Source organism: Ranitomeya imitator, chromosome 6, assembly GCF_032444005.1.
Source record: "Ranitomeya imitator isolate aRanImi1 chromosome 6, aRanImi1.pri, whole genome shotgun sequence".
Classification (NCBI taxonomy): Eukaryota; Metazoa; Chordata; class Amphibia; order Anura; family Dendrobatidae; genus Ranitomeya; species Ranitomeya imitator.
Window position 1 is genome coordinate 72967548 of NC_091287.1, and position 23510 is coordinate 72991057.

At 44.4% G+C, this 23510-nt stretch overlaps 1 protein-coding gene across 3 annotated transcripts in view; it reads left to right on the plus strand.

Annotated features, from left to right (window-relative positions):
- XYLB (xylulokinase) overlaps window positions 1–23510 on the plus strand; it is a 275014-nt gene that overhangs the window by 76123 nt on the left and 175381 nt on the right. For all 3 annotated transcript variants that reach the window (XM_069729772.1, XM_069729770.1, XM_069729771.1), the window contains one exon: window positions 13127–13221. The gene's annotated coding sequence lies outside the window, so the exon portion shown is untranslated. The remainder of the gene's footprint in view (window positions 1–13126; window positions 13222–23510) is intronic.

The window sequence follows — 23510 nt, forward strand, 5'->3', positions numbered from 1 at the left end:
AAATGGCACAAAAAGGAGAAAGATGGCAACCAGCTCACCACCACTTCTTGCTCCTCGGCGCGCAGAACCCACAGCGGCCAGGTGTCCTCACCCATCGTTTTCTATTTCAGCTCATGGGAAATATATAGTATCCAAGTTTATTTGATTAATTTAAAATTCCATCACCCAAACAAAAAGATACATGTAAAGAAACAACGTAACTTAGGCTACTTTCACACTGGCGTTTTTTGCAATACGTCGCAATGCGTCGTTTAGGGGAAAAAACGCATCCTGCAAAGTTGTCTGCAGGATGCGTTTTTGCCCCATAGATTAACATTAGCGACGCATATACACGGTTGCGCCGTGTTGTGGCGGACCGCCGGGAGCAAAAAACGTTACATGTAACGTTTTTTGCTGCCGACGGACCGCTTTTTCCGACCGCGCATGCGCAGCCGGAACTCCACCCCCACCTCCCCGCACCTTACAATGGGGCAGCGGATGCGCAGGAAAAATGCCTCCGTTTTACTGCTAGCGTCGGAACCTCGGCCCGACGCACTGCGATGGGCCGAGTCCGACGCCAGTGTGAAAGTAGCCTTAGGCTGGGTTCACATTGCGTTCAGTGTCTCCGTTAAACGGACTACGTTACACCGCGGCATAACGCGGTGTAACGTAGTCCGTTAACGCCACCATAGACTGCAATGTCGGACGCATCGCTAGCGCACGCCCACCATGGGCGTGCGCTAGCGATGTGCCGTCATTTGAGTGGCGGACCCGAGACGCGGGCTGCAGCGTTTCCGGGTCCGTCACTGCTAGCGCAGATGGAGCTAGCAGATGCTCCATCTGCGCTAGCGCTGTGCAAAGTCGGCACTTCCATTAGCGCAGTCCGTTTAACGTGTGCGTTGAACGGACTGCACTAACGCAATGTGAACGTCATGGCTGCAAAATGACATTGATTTGTTTTGGTTTGTTTTTGTGTCATGGTAGATGTATTTTTAGCCCCTTGAAGGGAAGCTATAATCAGAAAATTACCTACTGAATAAATAAGGTTTTTGTGTTTTTAAATGTTTGTTTATTTTTTTTTGCATGATCTGTATTATAAATAAAAAATAGATATGATGCAATTTTCACACTGACCACTGGGGGTAATTTTAGACTCCTATTTCCTTTTGTTTCAGTAAATAACACACGCACATTAGCCGCAGTGATTGGATCCCAACCCTATCGTTTGTGCTGAAGTGTCTAATGAGCGCGTGCAAAGGTCATTGAGAAGGGAGAGGGGAGCAGGGGAGTTATGATATACCTATATTGTGATTGGTGGATCTGATTTATGGCTTCCCTTTATAGACTCGGTCAATTTTCGTTTTTACATTTTCATTTGTTCCTATACCCTTTTTCATATAGCTAGAACTATTTTTATTTTTCCTTTAACGTAAATGTATGAAGGCTAGTTTATTTGCAGGACAGCTTGTCTTTTGAATGACTCCATTCTTTTTACCATATACTGTATCCAAAATAGCAAAGAAAATTCCCAACTGCTGTGAAATGGTGAAAAACAAATTCAATTCCACCATTTAGATATTTACAGTGTTAAACCAAAATTGTCAGGAAATTTTTACTATGTCGCCATTTTCCAAGACCCATAATATTTAAATTTTTACTTTGATGGAGCTGCGTGAGAGGACTTGTGAGATTGTGTTTTTATTGATACCGTTTTGGGATAGATACAGCAATTGATCACTTTTTGATTGTTTTTACTGTGTTGCATCTGCCAAAAATGTTAACATTTTTTACTCTTTGATTGAACTTTTATGGATGCTGCAATAACTTTTTTTTTAATGTGTGCATGTCTTTATTTTGAACTGGGTAAAAAGGGGAAGTGATTAAAAAAAACTTTTTTATTTTTTTTTTAAGTTTTTAAAAACTTTTTTTTTTTTTTTACATCTCACTGATTTGATGGCTTGTACTATATACAGCATTACTAAAGTATAGTATTGATGTATATTGTAAAAATAATAGTCTTATATATTCGTCAAAGAGCGTTAAGGGGTTAAAGATTTTGATTATTTTTTCATATCACAATCTTTACTGAAAAACACACTGGTCACTGGGCCTTCTGGAAGAGTTTACAGTAGTTTCCTTATCACAGACAGGATTACAAGGACAGGTAATACCTCTATACAAAGCTGATAACACAGGACCCACCAATCACAGTAGGCGACATCACAGCTCACCTGCTCCCCCTCCCTCTCCCTTCATGATGACATTTGCACACTCTCATTAGATGCTTCAATACCATATTGGATTGGGTTAGACTATGTTTATTGGTGCTAATGTACATTTGAATATCCTGAAACAGGAAGTTAGTTTATAAAAAAAAAGCCCTAGTGGCTGGTGTGAAAATTGCAAGATTTCTGTTTTTTTTTAGATATTGGGAAAAAAAACATTGACAACATTTTTTAAACCATATATTTAACACAATCACCTGATTTAAACAATAGGTCATTTTTTAAAGATAGCTTCTCTTTAACCCATTAACAACTAATGATGCGCATAGCACGTCATGGGCAGGTGTCCGTTCCGGCATCATGACGTGCTATACATGTCATTGACAGCTAGAAATCCCTGCACTCTGATTGCTGTGATTGGTCAGTTAATCTGACCAACCAATCTCCGCACTTCCCTGCACGATCACAGCCAAGCTCCTACGGTAACAGCGAGAACTGGTGCACCGCCCCTGGCTGATTAATCCACCTGATGCCATGATTGTGGCATTTAAAAGTTTGTGAGAGGGAGAGGGCTTCCTCTCTCACCCCCATCAGCACCCCTGCGACGAGATCTCAGGGAGTTGAAGGTTGACATGGCACCCAGAGGTCAAACAACATCCTCTGAGTTGATGTTTTTGGCTCCTTCTACCCTCCCAGAGATCGGAATAGAAAGCGGTAAAAAAATATTATGTGCCCAATGATGGTACCAACTCTAACTCATCTGGTATCACTATAATCACATCGACCCAAAGAATAAAGTCGGTTTATCATTTATACCACATCAGTAACGGTGTAAAAAAACAAATAAAACCAATTCTTCACCTGCTGTTGATTTGTTCATTCTGCCTCACAAAGATCGCAGTAAGGCTTGGCTCACATTTATCTTGCACTGAGCGCTTACACCGGGGTATCTGTGTAAATCTCTGAAATACGTGATTCACATGGAGCCTCTGGTGGAAGGTTCCCTATAATAAGGCAGATGGAGACGCTGTCTGACCTGTGATTCGGCAGTGCCCATCTTTTTAGGTGTGCATGAAAGCACAGTTGGCCACAGTTTTGTGCACCTTCTAAAGTTGGATAGTAGTCAATAGAGTTAAGGTACCTTCACACATAACGATATCGTTAACGATATCGTTGCTTTTTGTGACGTAGCAACGATATCGTTACGGAAATCGTTCTGTGTGACAGCGACCAACGATCAGGCCCCTGCTGGGAGATCGTTGGTCGCTGAGGAAAGTCCAGAACTTTATTTCGTCGCTGGACTTCCCGCTGACATCGCTGGATCGGCGTGTGTGACACCGATCCAGCGATGTCTTCACTGGTAACCAGGGTAAACATCGGGTTACTAAGCGCAGGGCTGCGCTTAGTAACCCGATGTTTACCCTGGTTACCAGCGTAAAAGTAAAAAAAACCAAACACTACATACTTACCTACCGCTGTCTGTCCCCGGCGCTCTGCTTCTCTGCACTCCTCCTGCACTGGCTGTGAGCGTCGGTCAGCCGGAAAGCAGAGCGGTGACGTCACCGCTCTGCTTTCCGGCCGCTGTGCTCACAGTCAGTGCAGGAGGAGTGCAGAGAAGCAGAGAGCAGGGGACAGACAGCGGTAGGTAAGTATGTGCTGTTTGGTTTTTTTTACTTTTACGCTGGTAACCAGGGTAAACATCGGGTTACTAAGCGCGGCCCTGCGCTTAGTAACCCGATGTTTACCCTGGTTACCAGGGGACCTCGGGATCGTTGGTCGCTGGAGAGCTGTCTGTGTGACAACTCTCCAGCGACCAAACAGCGACGCTGCAGCGATCGACATCGTTGTCGGTTGCGCTGCAGCGTCGCTGAGTGTGAAGGTACCTTAACTCTGCTGCCTCATTAGTAAATTAATCCCTCGTGGGTTTCATCCCAAGCATGTATTTTGTAGATTTAGATGTAAACCCTGATGTCAGTGCTCAGTGTAGAGCACATGATAAATGTGAACTGATCTAAAATGCTCTGTGTCCCAAAATGCCACCAATAAAAGCTTCTATTTAGCTCACAAAAAAACAAGTTCCCATTCCGGTCTGCTAAATGTTAACAGAAATATAGGGGGCTTCCACATTACTGGTAACACAAAGAGAAGAGTGATGTGGCTCCCACCAAAAGAAATCCACGAAATCTGCACCCCCAAATTCAAATGTCCCCTCCTCCTTAACCCCACAGTGCGCCTAAACTGCAGTTGGCATCTACATGTCTGGCATTAATGCAGTGAGGAGAACCCACTTAATTTACGGGGTGTGTGTCTTCAAAAGCATGAGCTTGGCACAATGTTAGTGCACTACTGTGGCATATTTTTACATTTCACTCCATTGCTGCTTGTTTCTGAAAAGCACCCACGGCGTCAAAATCATTACTACACCCATTGATGAATTCCCAGAGAGGTGCAATTTCCAAATTGGGGTCAATGATGGAAGGTTTCTGCTTTTCTGGCACTTTGAGGCTCTGTATATGAAATCCGCAAACTATTCTACGAAAAGGTGTTCTCCCAGAGTCAAATAGCACTCCTTCCCTTCTGAGTTCCGCTGTGTTGGGTCAACAAGCGTTTGACCACATGTCAGGTATCTGTCTTCTCAGGAGAAATTGCACAACAAATTATGTTCCCCATTTTCTCTTGTTACCCTATGAAAATGAAAAATTTGGGCTAAAACAACATTTTTGTGGAAGAAACCTTCCTTGAGGGATGTAGTTTTCAAAATGTGGTCAATTGTGGGGGTTTCTACGTTTTAGATACATCAGGGGCTCTGCAAACGTGACTTGGCAGCTGCAATCTATTCCAGCCAATTTTTCATTCCAAAAGTCAAATGGTGCACCTTCCCTTCCGAGCCCTGCCATGCGCTAAAACAGTAGTTTTGCACCACATATGAGGTATTGGCGTGCTCAGGAGAAATGGGATTACAAATTTTAGGGGCTATTTTGCTCCTGTTGCTTTTGTGAAAATGAAAAATTGGGTGCTAAGGCAACATTGTTGTGGGAAAAATTAAAATTTTCATTTTTACTTCCACATTGTCTTAATTCCTGTGTTGTACTTAAATGGTGACTATACTTCTTGAATGTAGTTTTGAGCCCTATGAGGGGTGAATTTTTGAAAATGGTGTCTCTTTTGGGTATTTTCTGTCGCGTAGCACTTCAAAATCACTTAAAATGTGCTGTATTCCCTGAAAAATAGGTTTTTGTATATTTTGTTGGAAAAATGAAAAATTGCTGATAAACTCTTAACCCTTCTAACTTCTTAACAAAAGTTATTTTTATAAAATGATGCTAATGTAAAGTAGACAAATGGGCAATGTTATTTAGCTAATTTATGTGGTATAACGATTACCGTAGATTTAAGAGCATACAAATAAAAAGTTTGAAAATTGAAAAAAATTTAAATTATTTGTCAAATTTTTGATATTTTTATAAGTAAATGCAAATCTCATTGATTAAAATTTACCACTAAGATGAAGTACAACGTGTCATAATAAAACCTTCTCAGAATCACTGGGATATGTTGAAGTGTTCCAGCGCTTGTTATCTCATAAAGTGACTCATGTCAAATTTTAGAAATGAGGCTTTGATGTTAATTTTAGAGAATTCCGTAACTCTTTATCATGTCCTAATTACTATTTATCGACACAAACCTATAATTTGAGCGATGTCCACAGTCCTACTGTAAAGCAACAGTTACGGTATACAGCAGAAGCATCCAGCCTACAGAATTAGGAATTTCCAACCTAAATGTTTTTTGGCCGTGGCTTTGATTCTTAAAAGTGATTATGTCAGAATTCTGTCATAAATTGCTTTGAAAACTACCAACAATTTTGCAGCTTTTGGCATTTTCATACCAGCTTCACCAAAAGAGGCAGAACTGAGGCCAGAATGTGGTGTGGTGGCAGTACAACACTATATATCTCAGCAAAGTCATGATGAACTGTAGAGTATTTTTACCCTAGAAATCTTACTCCAATCCCTGACTGGAGTAAGATTTGTGGTGAATTACATGGAGCTGTACACCACTCATCAGATGTTCCTGGTTCATTAAGAGACATGCGCCTCTAAAAACTAACAAGTATTTTATTTCTCCTCCTTTTTGTTTCAATCGTTTGTATGGATTTCGGAAGGTTACGGACCTATGTTCCTTATTATGGTGCATTTAGCTAAAGGTCACATGAAGCAAATAAGCAGGTATTAATAGTTACTGTGTCCATGCCAGATTGGCTGCTCTCCGATATTGAAGCTACCGTTCCTATTGTTTTAATTGCCATGAAATGCTTCCTTAAGGCATGTGACAAAAACAAGCATGTGCGTCCACGCAGACCCGGCACCATGCCATTACTAAATGCCATAAAATCTGATGCTGTAGAGCAGGCTACGGATCTCCACCATGAGGTCCTTACTGTTCTATGGCTATATCCTTTATGTACGGGGAGGTTATTATTACGGGACCTTACAGATTGTATGAAGGAATTTGCAGTAGTATGGCATCATACTTAGGAACACGTCAGCAAACTACTTCTAAGTACTGTTGTAATTAGTTCTTGGGAAGCCTTTATTACGTACTACAACTACTCAAAAATAAAAAAATGTAATTCATAAGGCTTCTTATTACGACTACACGAGACGCATACATGGCACTTACAAGGAACCTGTCATCAGGCTTTCCTTATAAAGGCCGCGGCCACCACTTTTTGTAGCCTTTTAATATATTCCTAGCAAGTCCACTATATCTCTCATACACCGCCCCACAGTTTGTAGAAAAGCACCGACATTGTGTAATGCCAATCATGGTGGAGGGGTGTTGTCACCAGGTAAAGAGCGTGCGCCAGCAGTCTGGAGATGCCCATCAGACTGCTCAGTGCTCATGAGAAAGGGGTTCTGGACAACTTAAATGGAATCTGTCACCAGGTTTTTTGCTAACTACCGTAACTTTTTTTTTTATGCCAATATCGGTGTGAAAATAAAAGAAACGCATGTCTGTTTTTATACATTTTTTTATTATCTCAAAAGGACTACTGAAATACAGTGGGTACGGAAAGCATGCAGACCCCTTTACATTTTTCACTCTGTTTCTTTGCAGCCATTTGGCAAATTCAAAAAAGTTCATTTTTTTCACATTACTGTACACTCTGCACCCCATCTTGACTGTAAAAAAACAGAAATGTAGACATTTTTGCAAATTTAATAAAAAAGAAAAACTGAAATATCACATGGTCATAAGTATTCAGAGCCTTTGCTCAGACACTCATATTTAAGTCAGATGCTGTCCATTTCATTGTGATCCTCCTTGAGATGGTTCTACTCCTTCATTGGAGTAGAAAGAAAAAAGCGATCAATAGGCAAAATAATATATTACAAAGTGGAAACAACTTTATTTTAAACAAATGCAGAGAACAAGTGTAGCAGTGGGTACTCACACAGGGCATATGTGCAATTTAAGCAAAGCATGGGACATTGGAAGACTGGCAGAAATAGACCAAGAAGTGTTCAAGTTAATGTTGTCTGTTTGACAGACAAATACAGGTTAAATAACTACATAAACCCCTCTACAGATAATAAAAGGGTAGTCCTGGACATTATTAGTTCACACATGGTCATTACAAGTAACATTTTAGGCCACCAAAGGACCATCAATAGTGCAAAGAAAACAAGGACTCTGCATCAGATGTGAGATGTCAGCAATAATACACAGTCTCAACTTGTCGTACCTGTGTGAACGACCAAAGGACCACCTAGATAATAAGGAGGGGAACAGCCAGTGAATCCCACGTCACCCCGACGCGCGTTTTGGCAAAGCTTTCGACAGGGGGCTGTATAATATAATATGTATTTGTCTGTCAAACAGACAACATTAACTTGAACACTTCTTGGTCTATTTCTGCCAGTCTTCCTATGTCCCATGCTTTGTTTAAATTGCACATATGCCCTGTGTGAGTACCCACTGCTACACTTGTTCTCTGCATTTGTTTAAAATAAAGTTGTTTCCACTTTGTAATATATTTTTGGCCTATGGATCGTTTTTTTATTCTCTCTGCAATCTATATATGTTGTTAAAGATTTGACCCAGGATTTTAGTCCACCATTTGCGGCATTATACTGATTAGTTATACTCTTATAGTAAGATTCCTGTGATTTACTTCTTTCTGAAATGTTGCAAATGTACTTACTGATATATTTGTTCCTTCATTGGAGTCCAGATGTGTTTAATTAAACTGATAGGACTTGATTTGGAAAGGCGCACACCTGTCTATATAAGACCTCAAAGGTCACAGTGCATGTCAGACCAAATGAGACTCATGAGGTCAAAGGAACTGGCCAAGAAGCTCAGAGACAGAATTGTGGCAAGGCACAGATCTGGCCAAGGTTACAACAGAATTTCTGCAGTACTCAAGGTTCATAAGAGCACAGTGGCCTTCATAATCCTTAAATGGAAGAAGTTTGGGACCACCAGAAGTCTTCCTAGACCTGGCCATCCAGCCAATGTGAGCAATTGTGGGAGAAGAGACTTGGTGAGAGAGATAAAGAAGTACCCCAAGGTCACTGTGGCTGAGCTCCAGAGATGCAGTAGGGAGAAAGTCCCACAAAGTCAACTATCACTGCAGCCCTCCACCAGTCAGGCCTTTATGGCAGAGTGGCCCGACGGAAGCCTCTCCTCAGTGCAAGACATATGAAAGCCCGCATAAAGTTTGCTAAAAAACACATGAAGGACTCCCAGACTATGAGAAGTAAGATTCTCTGGTCTGATGAGACAAAGATAGAACTTTTTGGTGATAATTCTAAGCGGTATGTGTGAAGAAAACCAGGCACTGCTCATTACCTGCCCAATACAATCCCAACAGTGAAACATAGTGGTGGCAGCATTATGCTATGGGGGAGTTTTTCAACTGCAAGGAGTGGACAACTGGTTGTCATTGAAGGAAACATGAATGCGGCCAAGTACAGAGATATCCTGGATGAAAACCTCTTCCAGAGTGCTCTGGACGTCAGACTTGGCCGAAGGTTCACCTTTCAACAAGACAATGATGCTAAGCACCCAGCTAAAATAACAAACGACTGGCTTCAGAACAACTCTGTGACTATTCTTGACTGGCCCAGCCAGAGCCCGCACCTAAACCCAATTGAGCATTTCTGCAGAGACCTTTACCTGACCTCCGTGGGAAAAATTGGGTGAACATGCAAACTCTTTGGTGGAATTTGAACCCAGGACCCTAGCATTGCAAGGCTATAGTGCTAACCACAGATCCCTCGTGCTGCCCAGTATGTGTACCGCTACTTCCTTGTACCATCAGTTCCATTTTAGACTACACTGTGGTCGCGTGGGACCCCTGTATCTTGTATAGAAGGTTACGGTGTCCAACAAGTCATGGCGCACCGTGTATTACAGAGCTATTCTTCAAATGAAATGTTGTTGGGCCTGGAGTTATGGGGCCTCTTCACAACTCTGCCTCTTCCATGGTTGTGTGTGACAATGTGTCGGGTTCTGCAGAAAACTCTAATTATGAATAATCTATATATATAATTGTCTAAGGTCCACTTCCATCTATTTGTCTGTCACGGAAATCCCGCGTCGCTGATTGGTCGTGGCCGGCTGGGCGTAACCAATCAGCGACAGGCACAGTCCGGCCGCAAATTGGCCCCTCCATACTCCCCTCCAGTCAGCGCCCACATAGCGTTTTAGCAGTCCGTTAACACTGCCATTAACCCTGTAAGTTTGACCAACTTTTTACTATTGATGCTACCTATGCAGCATCAATAGTAAAAACATATCATGTTAAAAATCATTTAAAAAAAAATCATATTCTCATCTTCCGGCGTCCGCGGCAGCCTTTCCCGCTCCTCACGACGCTCCGGTCCCATGAATGCATTGTGGCAATGACCGGAGATGACGTAGCGGTCTCATGAGACCGCTACATCATCAAGGGTTATTGCCGCAAGGCATTACTGGGAACGGAGCGTCGCGAGGAGCATCGGTAAAGGCCTGGGCTGGATTCGGGGGCCTCCGGAAGGTGAGTATATAACTATTTTTTATATTAATTATTTTTTTAACTGGGATGTTGTGCCCATATTGCTATATACTACATGGGCTGTGTTATATACTACGTCGCTGTGCTATATACTACGTGGGCTGTGCTATATACTACGTGACTGTGCAATATCCTACGTGGTTGTGCTATATACTACGTGGCTGTGTTATATACTACGTGGGCTGTGTTATATACTGCGTGGGCTATGCTATATACTATGTGGCTGTGCTATATACTGCGTGGGCTGTGTTATATACTACATCGCTGTGCTATATACTATGTGGGCTGTGCTATATACTATGTGGGCTGTGCTATATACTACGTGGCTGTACAATATACTACGTGGCTGTGCTGTATACTACGTGGCTGTGTTATATACTATATGGGCTGTGTTATATACTGTGTGGGCTGTGCTATATACTACGTGGGCTGTGTTATATACTGCGTCGGCTGTGTTATATACTACGTGGGCTGTGCTATATACTACGTGGGCTGTGCTATATACTGCGTGGGCTGTGTTATATACTGCGTGGGCTGTGTTATATACTGCGTGGGCTGTGTTATATACTGCGTGGGCTGTGTTATATACTGTGTGGGCTGTGCAATATACTACGTGGCTGTGCAATATACTACGTGACTGTGCAATATACTACGTGGGCTGTGCTATATACTATGTGGCTGTGTTATATACTACGTGGGCTGTGTTATATACTGCGTGGGCTATGCTATATACTATGTGGCTGTGCTATATACTGCGTGGGCTGTGTTATATACTACATCGCTGTGCTATATACTATGTGGGCTGTGCTATATACTATGTGGGCTGTGCTATATACTACGTGGCTGTACAATATACTACGTGGCTGTGCTGTATACTACGTGGCTGTGTTATATACTATATGGGCTGTGTTATATACTGTGTGGGCTGTGCTATATACTACGTGGGCTGTGTTATATACTGCGTCGGCTGTGTTATATACTACGTGGGCTGTGCTATATACTACGTGGGCTGTGCTATATACTGCATGGGCTGTGTTATATACTGCGTGGGCTGTGTTATATACTGCGTGGGCTGTGTTATATACTGCGTGGGCTGTGCAATATACTACGTGGCTGTGCAATATACTACGTGACTGTGCAATATACTACGTGGGCTGTGCTATATACTATGTGGCTGTGTTATATACTACGTGGGCTGTGTTATATACTGCGTGGGCTATGCTATATACTATGTGGCTGTGCTATATACTGCGTGGGCTGTGTTATATACTACATCGCTGTGCTATATACTATGTGGGCTGTGCTATATACTATGTGGGCTGTGCTATATACTACGTGGCTGTACAATATACTACGTGGCTGTGCTGTATACTACGTGGCTGTGTTATATACTATATGGGCTGTGTTATATACTGTGTGGGCTGTGCTATATACTACGTGGGCTGTGTTATATACTGCGTCGGCTGTGTTATATACTACGTGGGCTGTGCTATATACTACGTGGGCTGTGCTATATACTGCGTGGGCTGTGTTATATACTGCGTGGGCTGTGTTATATACTGCGTGGGCTGTGTTATATACTGCGTGGGCTGTGCAATATACTACGTGGCTGTGCAATATACTACGTGGCTGTGCAATATACTACGTGGGCTGTGCTATATACTATGTGGCTGTGTTATATACTACGTGGGCTGTTATATACTGCATGGGCTGTGCTATATACTATGTGGGCTGTGCTATATATTACATGGGCTGTTTTATATACTGCGTGGGTTGTGCTATATACTATGTGGCTGTGCTATATACTGCGTGGGCTGTGCTATATACTACGTGGCTGTGCAATATACTATGTGGCTGTGCAATATACTACGTGGCTGTGCCATATACTACGTGGGTGTGCAATATACTACATTGGCTGTGTTATATACTACGTGGCTGTGCTATATACTACGTAGCTGTGCAATATACTACGTGGGCTGTGCTATATACTATGTGGCTGTGTTATATACTACGTGGGCTGTGCTATATACGACATGGGCTGTGCTATATACTACATGGGCTGTGTTATATACTGCGTGGGTTGTGCTATATACTATGTGGCTGTGCTATATACTGCGTGGGCTGTGTTATATACTACATCGCTGTGCTATATACTACGTGGGCTGTGCAATATACTACGTGGCTGTACAATATGCTACGTGGCTGTGCTGTATACAACATGGCTGTGTAATATACTACGTGACTGCAATATGCTACATGGGCTGTGTTATATACTACGTGGCTGTGCTATATACTACGTAGCTGTGCAATATACTACGTGGGCTGTGCTATATACTATGTGGCTGTTCAATATACTATGTGGCTGTGTTATATACTACGTAGCTGTGCTATATACTACGTGGCTGTACTATATACTACGTGGCTGTGCTATATACTATGTGGGCTGTGTTATATGCTACGTGGGCTGTGAGACTCTTTCGCCCGGGGACCTCAAGAACCTGGAGCTCGCCCTGGCTTCACTGATTGGTCGTGCCCAGCCGCGAACAATCAACGACAGATGCAGTCCGGCCACGAATTGGCGCGGGATTTGAACCACGCTTCGCTGATTGGTCGCGCCTGGCTGTCCGAATCCTGTGTATTCATTGCATTATTCTGAAATCTTCATAAATAAACTACATACATATTCTAGAATGCCCGATGTGTTAGAATTGGGCCACCATCTAATCATTTATAATTGTTGCGCTATGTTTCATAAATGTGAAGCTCATGTGTGAGAGGTTACAGGTGGTTTATAAATTCTGTCTGTTTTTATTGCAGTTTGTCACAATATATTAAAACAGTTTTTCTGCCTTCGCAGTTCTATATCACTCTTCACTGACCGTATGCCAGTGAGTAAACAGATACGTCAGCGGAGCCACGCAAGGTCAGGGGGTCAGCGCTAAGAAATTATAGGTAAGGATTTTAAATTCAATTATCCGGGTCAGGGACCGATTCTCTTCTCGCTTATTCCACAAGGAGAAAGCCGCCTACGCCGATAATCCATAGTGCAAAACTGCCAATACGTGCATCAAACGAAGCAGGGCGCATGTTTTCTGTGTAACCTGACAGCAGAATGATTCCATCGATATGTCATTTAGTTTATTGGGTGCAGAAGTTGTGATAGCATCCTAGTTTTCTCTACTGCATAGCTAGCCCTCTGTAACTCCCTGTCCACATGACTGGCAGTTTTCTGTGTGGCTTGACCAGGAGCAAGTTGGCAGCTTGTCCTGTAGTGATAATCTCCTGCTGATAAAACACTGATTTAATTAAAACAAAAGCAAATCCCAGTAAGTGACACATTGCTGGAATCAGGCTTTCTGTCCCTACGTAATGCTGCTGTCAGAATAAATAGCAAAAACCTACAGACAGATTCCTTTTAACCCTTTTGAGTTCAGGGCTCTCACATCGCAGGGAGGAACCTTTAGATCTTTGCAGTTTGCTGTCCGGGAAGGACATACCTGCACAATACATAGAGGGGAGGAGGACATGCTAGATCTGGCACTACATATGGAAGATAAATGCTCAGTGATGGACTCCACATTGGAAGTCAGGTAGAGAGTGACAGGCACAACACTGCAAATAGAGGACAGGTACTGAGTGACGGATCCCGTAGTACACATAGAGGTCAGGTACAGAGTGACGGACGCCACACAACACGCGAAGGTCAGGTAAGGAGTGACGGACTCCACGCAACACGCGAAGGTCAGGTAAAGAGTGATGGACTGGATGTCTTCCTGGAGCAGAACAATATTGTATCATACAATTATTAGGTTCTGTTGAAGGACATAGATCTGAGGATTTATTATGATGGAATATAGGCTGAACTGGATGGACAAATGTCTTTTTTCGGCCTTACTAACTATGTTACTATGTTACTATGACTCCACGCAACACACGGAGATCAGGTAAAGAGTGACAGACTCCACACCACACATGGAGGTCAGGTAAAGAGTGACAGACTCCACACCACACATGGAGGTCAGGTAAAGAGTGAAAGACTCCACACAACACGCGAAGGTCAGGTAAAGAGTGACAGACTCCACACAACACATGGAGGTCAGGTAAAGAGTGACAGACTCCACACCACACAACTGCACACAACACGCGAAGGTCAGGTAAAGAGTGACGGACTCCACACAACACACGGAGGTCAGATAAAGAGTGACAGACACGAAACCACACACGGAGGTCAGGTAAAGAGTGACAGACTCCACACCACACACGGAGGTCAGGTAAAGAGTGACAGACTCCACACAACACAACTGCACACAACACGCGAAGGTCAGGTAAAGAGTGACGGACTCCACACAACACACGGAGGTCAGATAAAGAGTGACAGACACGACACCACACACGGAGGTCAGGTAAAGAGTGACAGACTCCACACCACACACGGAGGTCAGATAAAGAGTGACAGACACGACACCACACACGGAGGTCAGGTAAAGAGTGACAGACTCCACACAACACAACTGCACACAACACGCGAAGGTCAGGTAAAGAGTGACGGACTCCACACAACACACGGAGGTCAGATAAAGAGTGACAGACACGACACCACACACGGAGGTCAGGTAAAGAGTGACAGACTCCACACCACACACGGAGGTCAGGTAAAGAGTGACAGACTCCACACAACACAACTGCACACAACACGCGAAGGTCAGGTAAAGAGTGACGGACTCCACACAACACACGGAGGTCAGATAAAGAGTGACAGACACGACACCACACACGGAGGTCAGGTAAAGAGTGACAGACTCCACACCACACACGGAGGTCAGATAAAGAGTGACAGACACGACACCACACACGGAGGTCAGGTAAAGAGTGACAGACTCCACACAACACAACTCCACACAACACGCGAAGGTCAGGTAAAGAGTGACGGACTCCACACAACACACGGAGGTCAGGTAAAGAGTGACGGACTCCACACCACACACGGAGGTCAGGTAAGGAGTGACAGACTCCACACCACACACGGAGGTCAGGTAAAGAGTGACAGACTCCACACAACACAACTGCACACAACACGCGAAGGTCAGGTAAAGAGTGACGGACTCCACACAACACACGGAGGTCAGATAAAGAGTGACAGACACGACACCACACACGGAGGTCAGGTAAAGAGTGACAGACTCCACACCACACACGGAGGTCAGGTAAAGAGTGACAGACTCCACACAACACAACTGCACACAACACGCGAAGGTCAGGTAAAGAGTGACGGACTCCACACAACACACGGAGGTCAGGTAAAGAGTGACAGACTCCACACAACACACGGAGGTCAGATAAAGAGTGACAGACACGACACAACACACGGAGGTCAGGTAAAGAGTGACAGACTCCACACCACACACGGAGGTCAGATAAAGAGTGACAGACACGACACCACACACGGAGGTCAGGTAAAGAGTGACAGACTCCACACCACACACGGAGGTCAGATAAAGAGTGACAGACACGACACCACACACGGAGGTCAGGTAAAGAGTGACAGACTCCACACAACACAACTCCACACAACACGCGAAGGTCAGGTAAAGAGTGGCGGACTCCACACAACACACGGAAGTCAGGTAAAGAGTGACGGACTCCACACCACACACGGAGGTCAGGTAAGGAGTGACAGACTCCACACCACACACAGAGGTCAGGTAAAGAGTGACAGACTCCACACAACACAACTGCACACAACACGCGAAGGTCAGGTAAAGAGTGACGGACTCCACACAACACACGGAGGTTAGATAAAGAGTGACAGACACGACACCACACACGGAGGTCAGGTAAAGAGTGACAGACTCCACACCACACACGGAGGTCAGGTAAAGAGTGACAGACTCCACTCAACACAACTGCACACAACACGCGAAGGTCAGGTAAAGAGTGACGGACTCCACACAACACACGGAGGTCAGGTAAAGAGTGACGGACTCCACACAACACACGGAGGTCAGATAAAGAGTGACAGACACGACACCACACACGGAGGTCAGGTAAAGAGTGACAGACTCCACACCACACACGGAGGTCAGATAAAGAGTGACAGACACGACACCACACACGGAGGTCAGGTAAAGAGTGACAGACTCCACACAACACAACTCCACACAACACGCGAAGGTCAGGTAAAGAGTGACGGACTCCACACAACACACGGAGGTCAGGTAAAGAGTGACGGACTCCACACCACACACAGAGGTCAGGTAAGGAGTGACGGACTCCACACAACACACGGAGGTCAGGTAAAGAGTGACGGACTCCACACCACACACGGAGGTCAGGTAAAGAGTGACGGACTCCACACCACACACGGAGGTCAGGTAAAGAGTGACGGACTCCACACCACACATGGAGGTCAGGTAAAGAGTGACAGACTCCACACAACGCAACTCCACACAACACGCGAAGGTCAGGTAAAGAGTGACGGACTCCACACCACACATGGAGGTCAGGTAAAGAGTGACAGACTCCACACAACGCAACTCCTCACAACACACGGAGGTCAGGTAAAGAGTGATGGACTCCACACCACACATGGAGGTCAGGTAAAGAATGACAGACTCCACACCACACACAGAGGTCAGGTAAAGAATGACAGACTCCACACCACACACGGAGGTCAGGTAAAGAGTGACGGACTCCACACAACACACTGAGGTCAGGTAAAGAGTGACGGACTCCACACCACACACGGAGGTCAGGTAAAGAGTGACGGACTCCACACAACACACGGAGGTCAGGTAAAGAGTGACGGACTCCACACCACACACGGAGGTCAGGTAAAGAGTGACAGACTCCACACCACACACGGAGGTCAGGTAAAGAGTGACAGACTCCACACAACACAACTGCACACAACACGCGAAGGTCAGGTAAAGAGTGACGGACTCCACACAACACACGGAGGTCAGGTAAAGAGTGACGGACTCCACACAACACACGGAGGTCAGATAAAGAGTGACAGACACGACACCACACACGGAGGTCAGGTAAAGAGTGACAGACTCCACACAACGCAACTCCACACAACACGCGAAGGTCAGGTAAAGAGTGACGGACTCCACACCACACATGGAGGTCAGGTAAAGAGTGACAGACTCCACACAACGCAACTCCTCACAACACACGGAGGTCAGGTAAAGAGTGATGGACTCCACACCACACATGGAGGTCAGGTAAAGAATGACAGACTCCACACCACACACAGAGGTCAGGTAAAGAATGACAGACTCCACACCACACACGGAGGTCAGGTAAAGAGTGACGGACTCCACACAACACACTGAGGTCAGGTAAAGAGTGACGGACTCCACACCACACACGGAGGTCAGGTAAAGAGTGACGGACTCCACACAACACACGGAGGTCAGGTAAAGAGTGACGGACTCCACACCACACACGGAGGTCAGGTAAAGAGTGACGGACTCCACACCACACACGGAGGTCAGGTAAAGAGTGACGGACTCCACACCACACACGGAGGTCAGGTAAAGAGTGACGGACTCCACACCACACACGGAGGTCAGGTAAAGAGTGACGGACTCCACACCACACACGGAGGTCAGGTAAAGAGTGACAGATTCCACACCACACACGGAGGTCAGGTAAAGAGTGACAGACTCCACACAACACAACTGCACACAACACGCGAAGGTCAGGTAAAGAGTGACGGACTCCACACAACACACGGAGGTCAGGTAAAGAGTGACGGACTCCACACAACACACGGAGGTCAGATAAAGAGTGACAGACACGACACCACACACGGAGGTCAGGTAAAGAGTGACAGACTCCACACCACACACGGAGGTCAGATAAAGAGTGACAGACACGACACCACACACGGAGGTCAGGTAAAGAGTGACAGACTCCACACCACACACGGAGGTCAGGTAAAGAGTGACGGACTCCACACAACACACGGAGGTCAGGTAAAGAGTGACGGACTCCACACAACACACGGAGGTCAGGTAAAGAGTGACGGACTCCACACCACACACGGAGGTCAGGTAAAGAGTGACGGACTCCACACAACACACGGAGGTCAGGTAAAGAGTGACGGACTCCACATCACACACGGAGGTCAGGTAAAGAGTGACGGACTCCACACCACACATGGAGGTCAGGTAAAGAGTGACAGACTGCACACAACGCAACTCCTCACAACACACGGAGGTCAGGTAAAGAGTGATGGAGTCCACACCACACATGGAGGTCAGGTAAAGAATGACAGACTCCACACCACACACGGAGGTCAGGTAAAGAATGACAGACTCCACACCACACACGGAGGTCAGGTAAAGAATGACAGACTCCACACCACACACGGAGGTCAGGTAAAGAGTGACGGACTCCACACAACACACGGAGGTCAGGTAAAGAGTGACAGACTCCACACAACACAACTCTACACAACACGTGAAGGTCAGGTAAAGAGCGATGGACTCCACACAACATGTGAAGGTCAAGTAAAGAATGATGGACTCCACAAGACGTGGAGGACAGGTACAGTAAAGTGTGACTGACTCCACACAACACATAATGCAATTTGTATACTTGCAGTCACATGCAGAATAGACTATAATAATGATAATAATAATAATAATAATAATAAGTCTGCTTCTTTCAATAGAAGAAAATTGAGAGAAGCCTGCTGAGTCTAGTCAGCATGTGACTGCAAGAATGCAAATTGTATAATGCTTACAGTTTTTGAAGGAGCTCGGCAGAGATTGTTTCGAACGTCTTGGTCAACTAACCACAGAACTTCTGTAGCTGTCACTTGTGCAAATCCTTCTGTCTCTTAATGTATTCCCACACAGACTGCTCTAGAATAAATATGGAGCTAATTAGACATCTCCCTGATGGTATTGCATTATGGATAAGTGTCTGGATTTCTCAGTATTGAGGACAACAAGAAATCGGCAACGTTGAGGACTGTAGAAGCAGTGGTCGGCCAAGGAAAGTTAGCACACCAGATGAAAAAAAATCAGATGTCCAAAAGTGGCATCAGCTCAGAACTGGCAGCAACCAGTAGGATAAAGCTACACCAATCTACTGTTTGTTGAAGTCTGGCTGGAAGTGTTCTTCATGGGGGAAATGTAACCAAAATGTGTTACCTTCAAATTGTAAATAAGACCAAGTGATTCAACTCTGCAGAAAACCGTAGGAACTGGGGGGCAGAAAAATGGCAGAAGGTGCTCTGGGCTGATAAGCCAAATCTGAAATCTTTTAATAGCAGGCAGTTTCTTCGCCAAAGGGTTGGAGAACGGTACAATAATGAGTGTCAGCAAATGGAGTTGGGGATTTGGTCAGGAATAATGGGGTTCTCGATGCTGAGAAATACAGACAGATACATATTCATTGTGTAAGAAAGTAGTCAGATTTGTCTCCAAATGTATTCTTCAGTACGACAACAACCCCAAACATTCAGTCTTTGTCTTAAAGAGAACCGCTTGTGTCCCCAAATGCTATTAACCTGCAGATATGCGATAGCTGCTGTGCTGAAAGTATGGCTGCTGGGAGGACATAATAGAGGTGATAGAGGTGGGCTGGCGCGGCTCCAGTCTCCTTCCAGTCTATTAGGGGTAGTGGTAAGCAGACCCGGCATATTGACTGATAGCTGCCTCTGCAGGGCATCAATGCAAAGATGGCTGTCAGTCAGTGCCGGGGCGTGCTTATTACAGTTGTGGCCAAAAGTATTCACACCCGTGCAATTGTGTCAGATAATACTCAGTTTCTTCCTGAAAATGATTGCAAACACAAATTTTGTTATTATTATCTTCATTCAATTTGTCTTAAATGAAAAAAACACAAAAGAGAATGAAGCAAAAAGCAAAACATTAATCATTTCACACAAACCTCCAAAAATGGGCCAGACAAAAGTATTGGCACCCTCAGCCTAATACTTGGTTGCACAACCTTTAGCCAATATTACTGCGACCAACCGCTTCCGGTAACCATCAATGAGTTTCTTACAATGCTCTGCTGGAATTTTAGACCATTCTTCTTTGGCAAACTGCTCCAGGTCCGTGATATGTGAAGGGTGCCTTCTCCAAACTGCCATTTTTAGATCTCTCCACAGGTGTTCTATGGGAGTCAGGTCTGGACTCATTGCTGGCCACCTTAGAAGTCTCCAGTGCTTTCTGTCAAACCATTTTCTAGTGCTTTTTGAAGTGTGTTTTGGGTCATTGTCCTGCTGGAAGACCCATGACCTCTGAGGGAGACCCAGCTTTCTCACACTGGGCCCTACATTATGCTGCAAAATGTGTTGGTAGTCTTCATAATGCCATGCACACGGTCAAGCAGTCCAGTGCCAGAGGCAGCAAAGCAACCCCAAAACATCAGGGAACCTCCGCCATGTTTGACTGTAGGGACCGTGTTCTTTTCTTTGAATGCCTCTTTTTTTTCTCCTGTAAATTCTATGTTGATGCCTTTGCCCAAAAAGCTCTACTTTTGTCTCATCTGACCAGAGAACATTCTTCCTAAATGTTTTAAGCTTTTTCAGGTAAGTTTTGGCAAACTCCAGCCTGGCTTTTTTATGTCTCGGGGTAAGAAGTGGGGTCTGCCTGGGTCTCCTACCATACAGTCCCTTTTCATTCATACGCCGACGGATAGTACGGGTTGACACTGTTGTACCCTCGGACTGCAGGGCAGCTTGAACTTGTTTGGATGTTATTCGAGGTTCTTTATCTAACATCCGCACAATCTTGCGTTGAAATCTCTTGTCAATTTTTCTTTTCCGTCCACTTCTAGGGAAGTTAGCCACAGTGCCATGGGCTTTAAACTTCTTGATGACACTGTGCACGGTAGACACAGGAACATTCAGGTCTTTGGAGATGGACTTGTAGCCTTGAGATTGCTCATGCTTCCTCACAATTTGGTTTCTCGAGTCCTCATACAGTTTGTTGGTCTTATTTCTTTTCTCCATGCTCAATGTGGTACACACAAGGATATAGGACAGAGGTTGATTGAACTTTAATCCATATCAACTGGCTGCAAGTGTGATTTAGTTATTGCCAACACCTGTTAGGTGCCACAGGTAAGTTACAGGTGCTGTTAATTACACAAATTAGAGAAGCATCACATGATTTTTCGAACAGTGCCAATACTTTTGTCCACCCCTTTTTTATGTTTGGTGTGGAATCCAATTTAGCTTTAGGACAATTCTTTTTGTGTTTTTTAATTTAAGACAAATTAAATGAAGATAATAATACCAAATAATTTGTGTTTGCAATCATTTTCAGGAAGAAACTGAGTATTATCTAACAGAATTACAGGGGTGTCAATACTTTTGGCCACAACTGTATGTAACTATTTGGTGGCCCGATTGTAACGCATCGAGTATTCTAGAATATGCATGTAGTTTATTTATGAAGTTTTCAGAATAATGCAATTTATACACAGAATTCGGCCGGCCAGGTGCGACCAATTAGCGAAGCGTGGTTCAAATTCCGCGCCAATTCGCGGCCGGACTGCGCCTGTTGCTGATTGGTCGCGGCCGGCTGGGCGTGACCAATCAGTGAAGCCAGGGCCTGCTCCAGATTTTTGAGGGCCCCAGGCCAAAGAGTCTCAGTGGGCCCCCCTCTTTAGCACATACCACGATTCATGATGCACAGATACAGCAGAGAAATATAGCACAGCCACGTAGTATATAACACAGCCCACATAGTATATAACACAGCCCACGTAGCATATAGCACAGCCACGTAGCATATAACACAGGTCACATAGTATATAACAGCCCCCGTAGCATGCAACACAGCTCACGTAGTATATAGCACAGCCATGTAGTATATAGCACAGCCACGTAGTATATAGCACAACCACGTAGTATATAGCACAGCCCACATAGTTTATAGCACAGCCCACGTAGTATATAGCACAGAGATGTAGTATATAACACAGCCCACGCAGTATATAACACCATATCCCTGTTAAAAAAAATAATTAAAATAAAAAATAGTTATATACTCACTTTCCGGCGGCCTCCGGATCCAGGCCAGGTGTTTAGCGATGCACCTCGCGACGCTCCGGTCCCAAGAATGCATTGCGGTCTTGCGAGATGATGATGTAGCGATCTCGAGAGACCGCTACGTCATCATCTCGCGAGACCACAATGCATTCTTGGGACCGGAGCGTCGCGAGGAGTGGAAAAGGCGCCGGAAGGTGAATATATAATGATTTTTTTTTATTATCATTATTTTTAACATTAGATAACTATTGATGCTGCAGAGGCAGTTTCACAACGAAAAAAAGGATGATACACGACCAAAAGAGTATCAAAAAAGTGTATAAACTTTATTCATTTTATAATACAGCAAGTGTATGAAAGGTAACACGCAGCATGGCGCCACAGGACTGGACCCTGCAATAGAAGCAGCAGGAGGCACGCGCACAGAAATAACAGTCCACAGAGTATAGTAATCACATATTGCCTAGCATGATTACAAAAAAATAAGCAAGAGGCAGTTTCAATAGTAAAAAGTTGGTCACACAGGGTTAATAGCAGCGTTAATGGACTGCGTTACACCGCAGCATAACGCGGTGTAACGCAGCCATTAACCCTGTGTGAGTGCTGACTGGAGGGGGCACTGACAGAGAATAGGAAGGTGCGAATTAGCGGCCGGACTGTGCCTGCCGACCGTAACCAATCAGCGACGCGGGATTTCCGTGACAGACAAACAGACGGAAGTGATCCTTAGATGATTATGTAGATAGATGAACACACTGAAGGACTTACAGCATTGTAGTTCAAAAAGAAGCAAACCATCAATGTAAAAACAAATAGCTTTATTGAGAATAAAAGGAAAAATAATAAGGATCTATAGTAAGTAATACAAACAGGAGAGTCCAGTAGGAGGGGCCCTAAGTAGAGCATAAAACGACTCAATAAAATGTAATGAAGCGCCACATTAGTCAGTAAAATAATAAATATTTGTAACACTAAGAATATTATATAATGTAATATATTACAACATCAAGAGCTGAAAACCACTGACAAAGGTGCTGTATATGTAATAACTAGAAAAAATATCTAGATTAGATACTAGATTAGATTATTTTACTGACTAATGTGGAGCTGCATTACATTTTATTGAGTCGTTTTATGCCGTACTTAGGGCCCCTCCTACTGGACTCTCCTGTTTGTATTACTTAGATCCTTCTTATTTTTCCTTTTATTCTGCTCTATA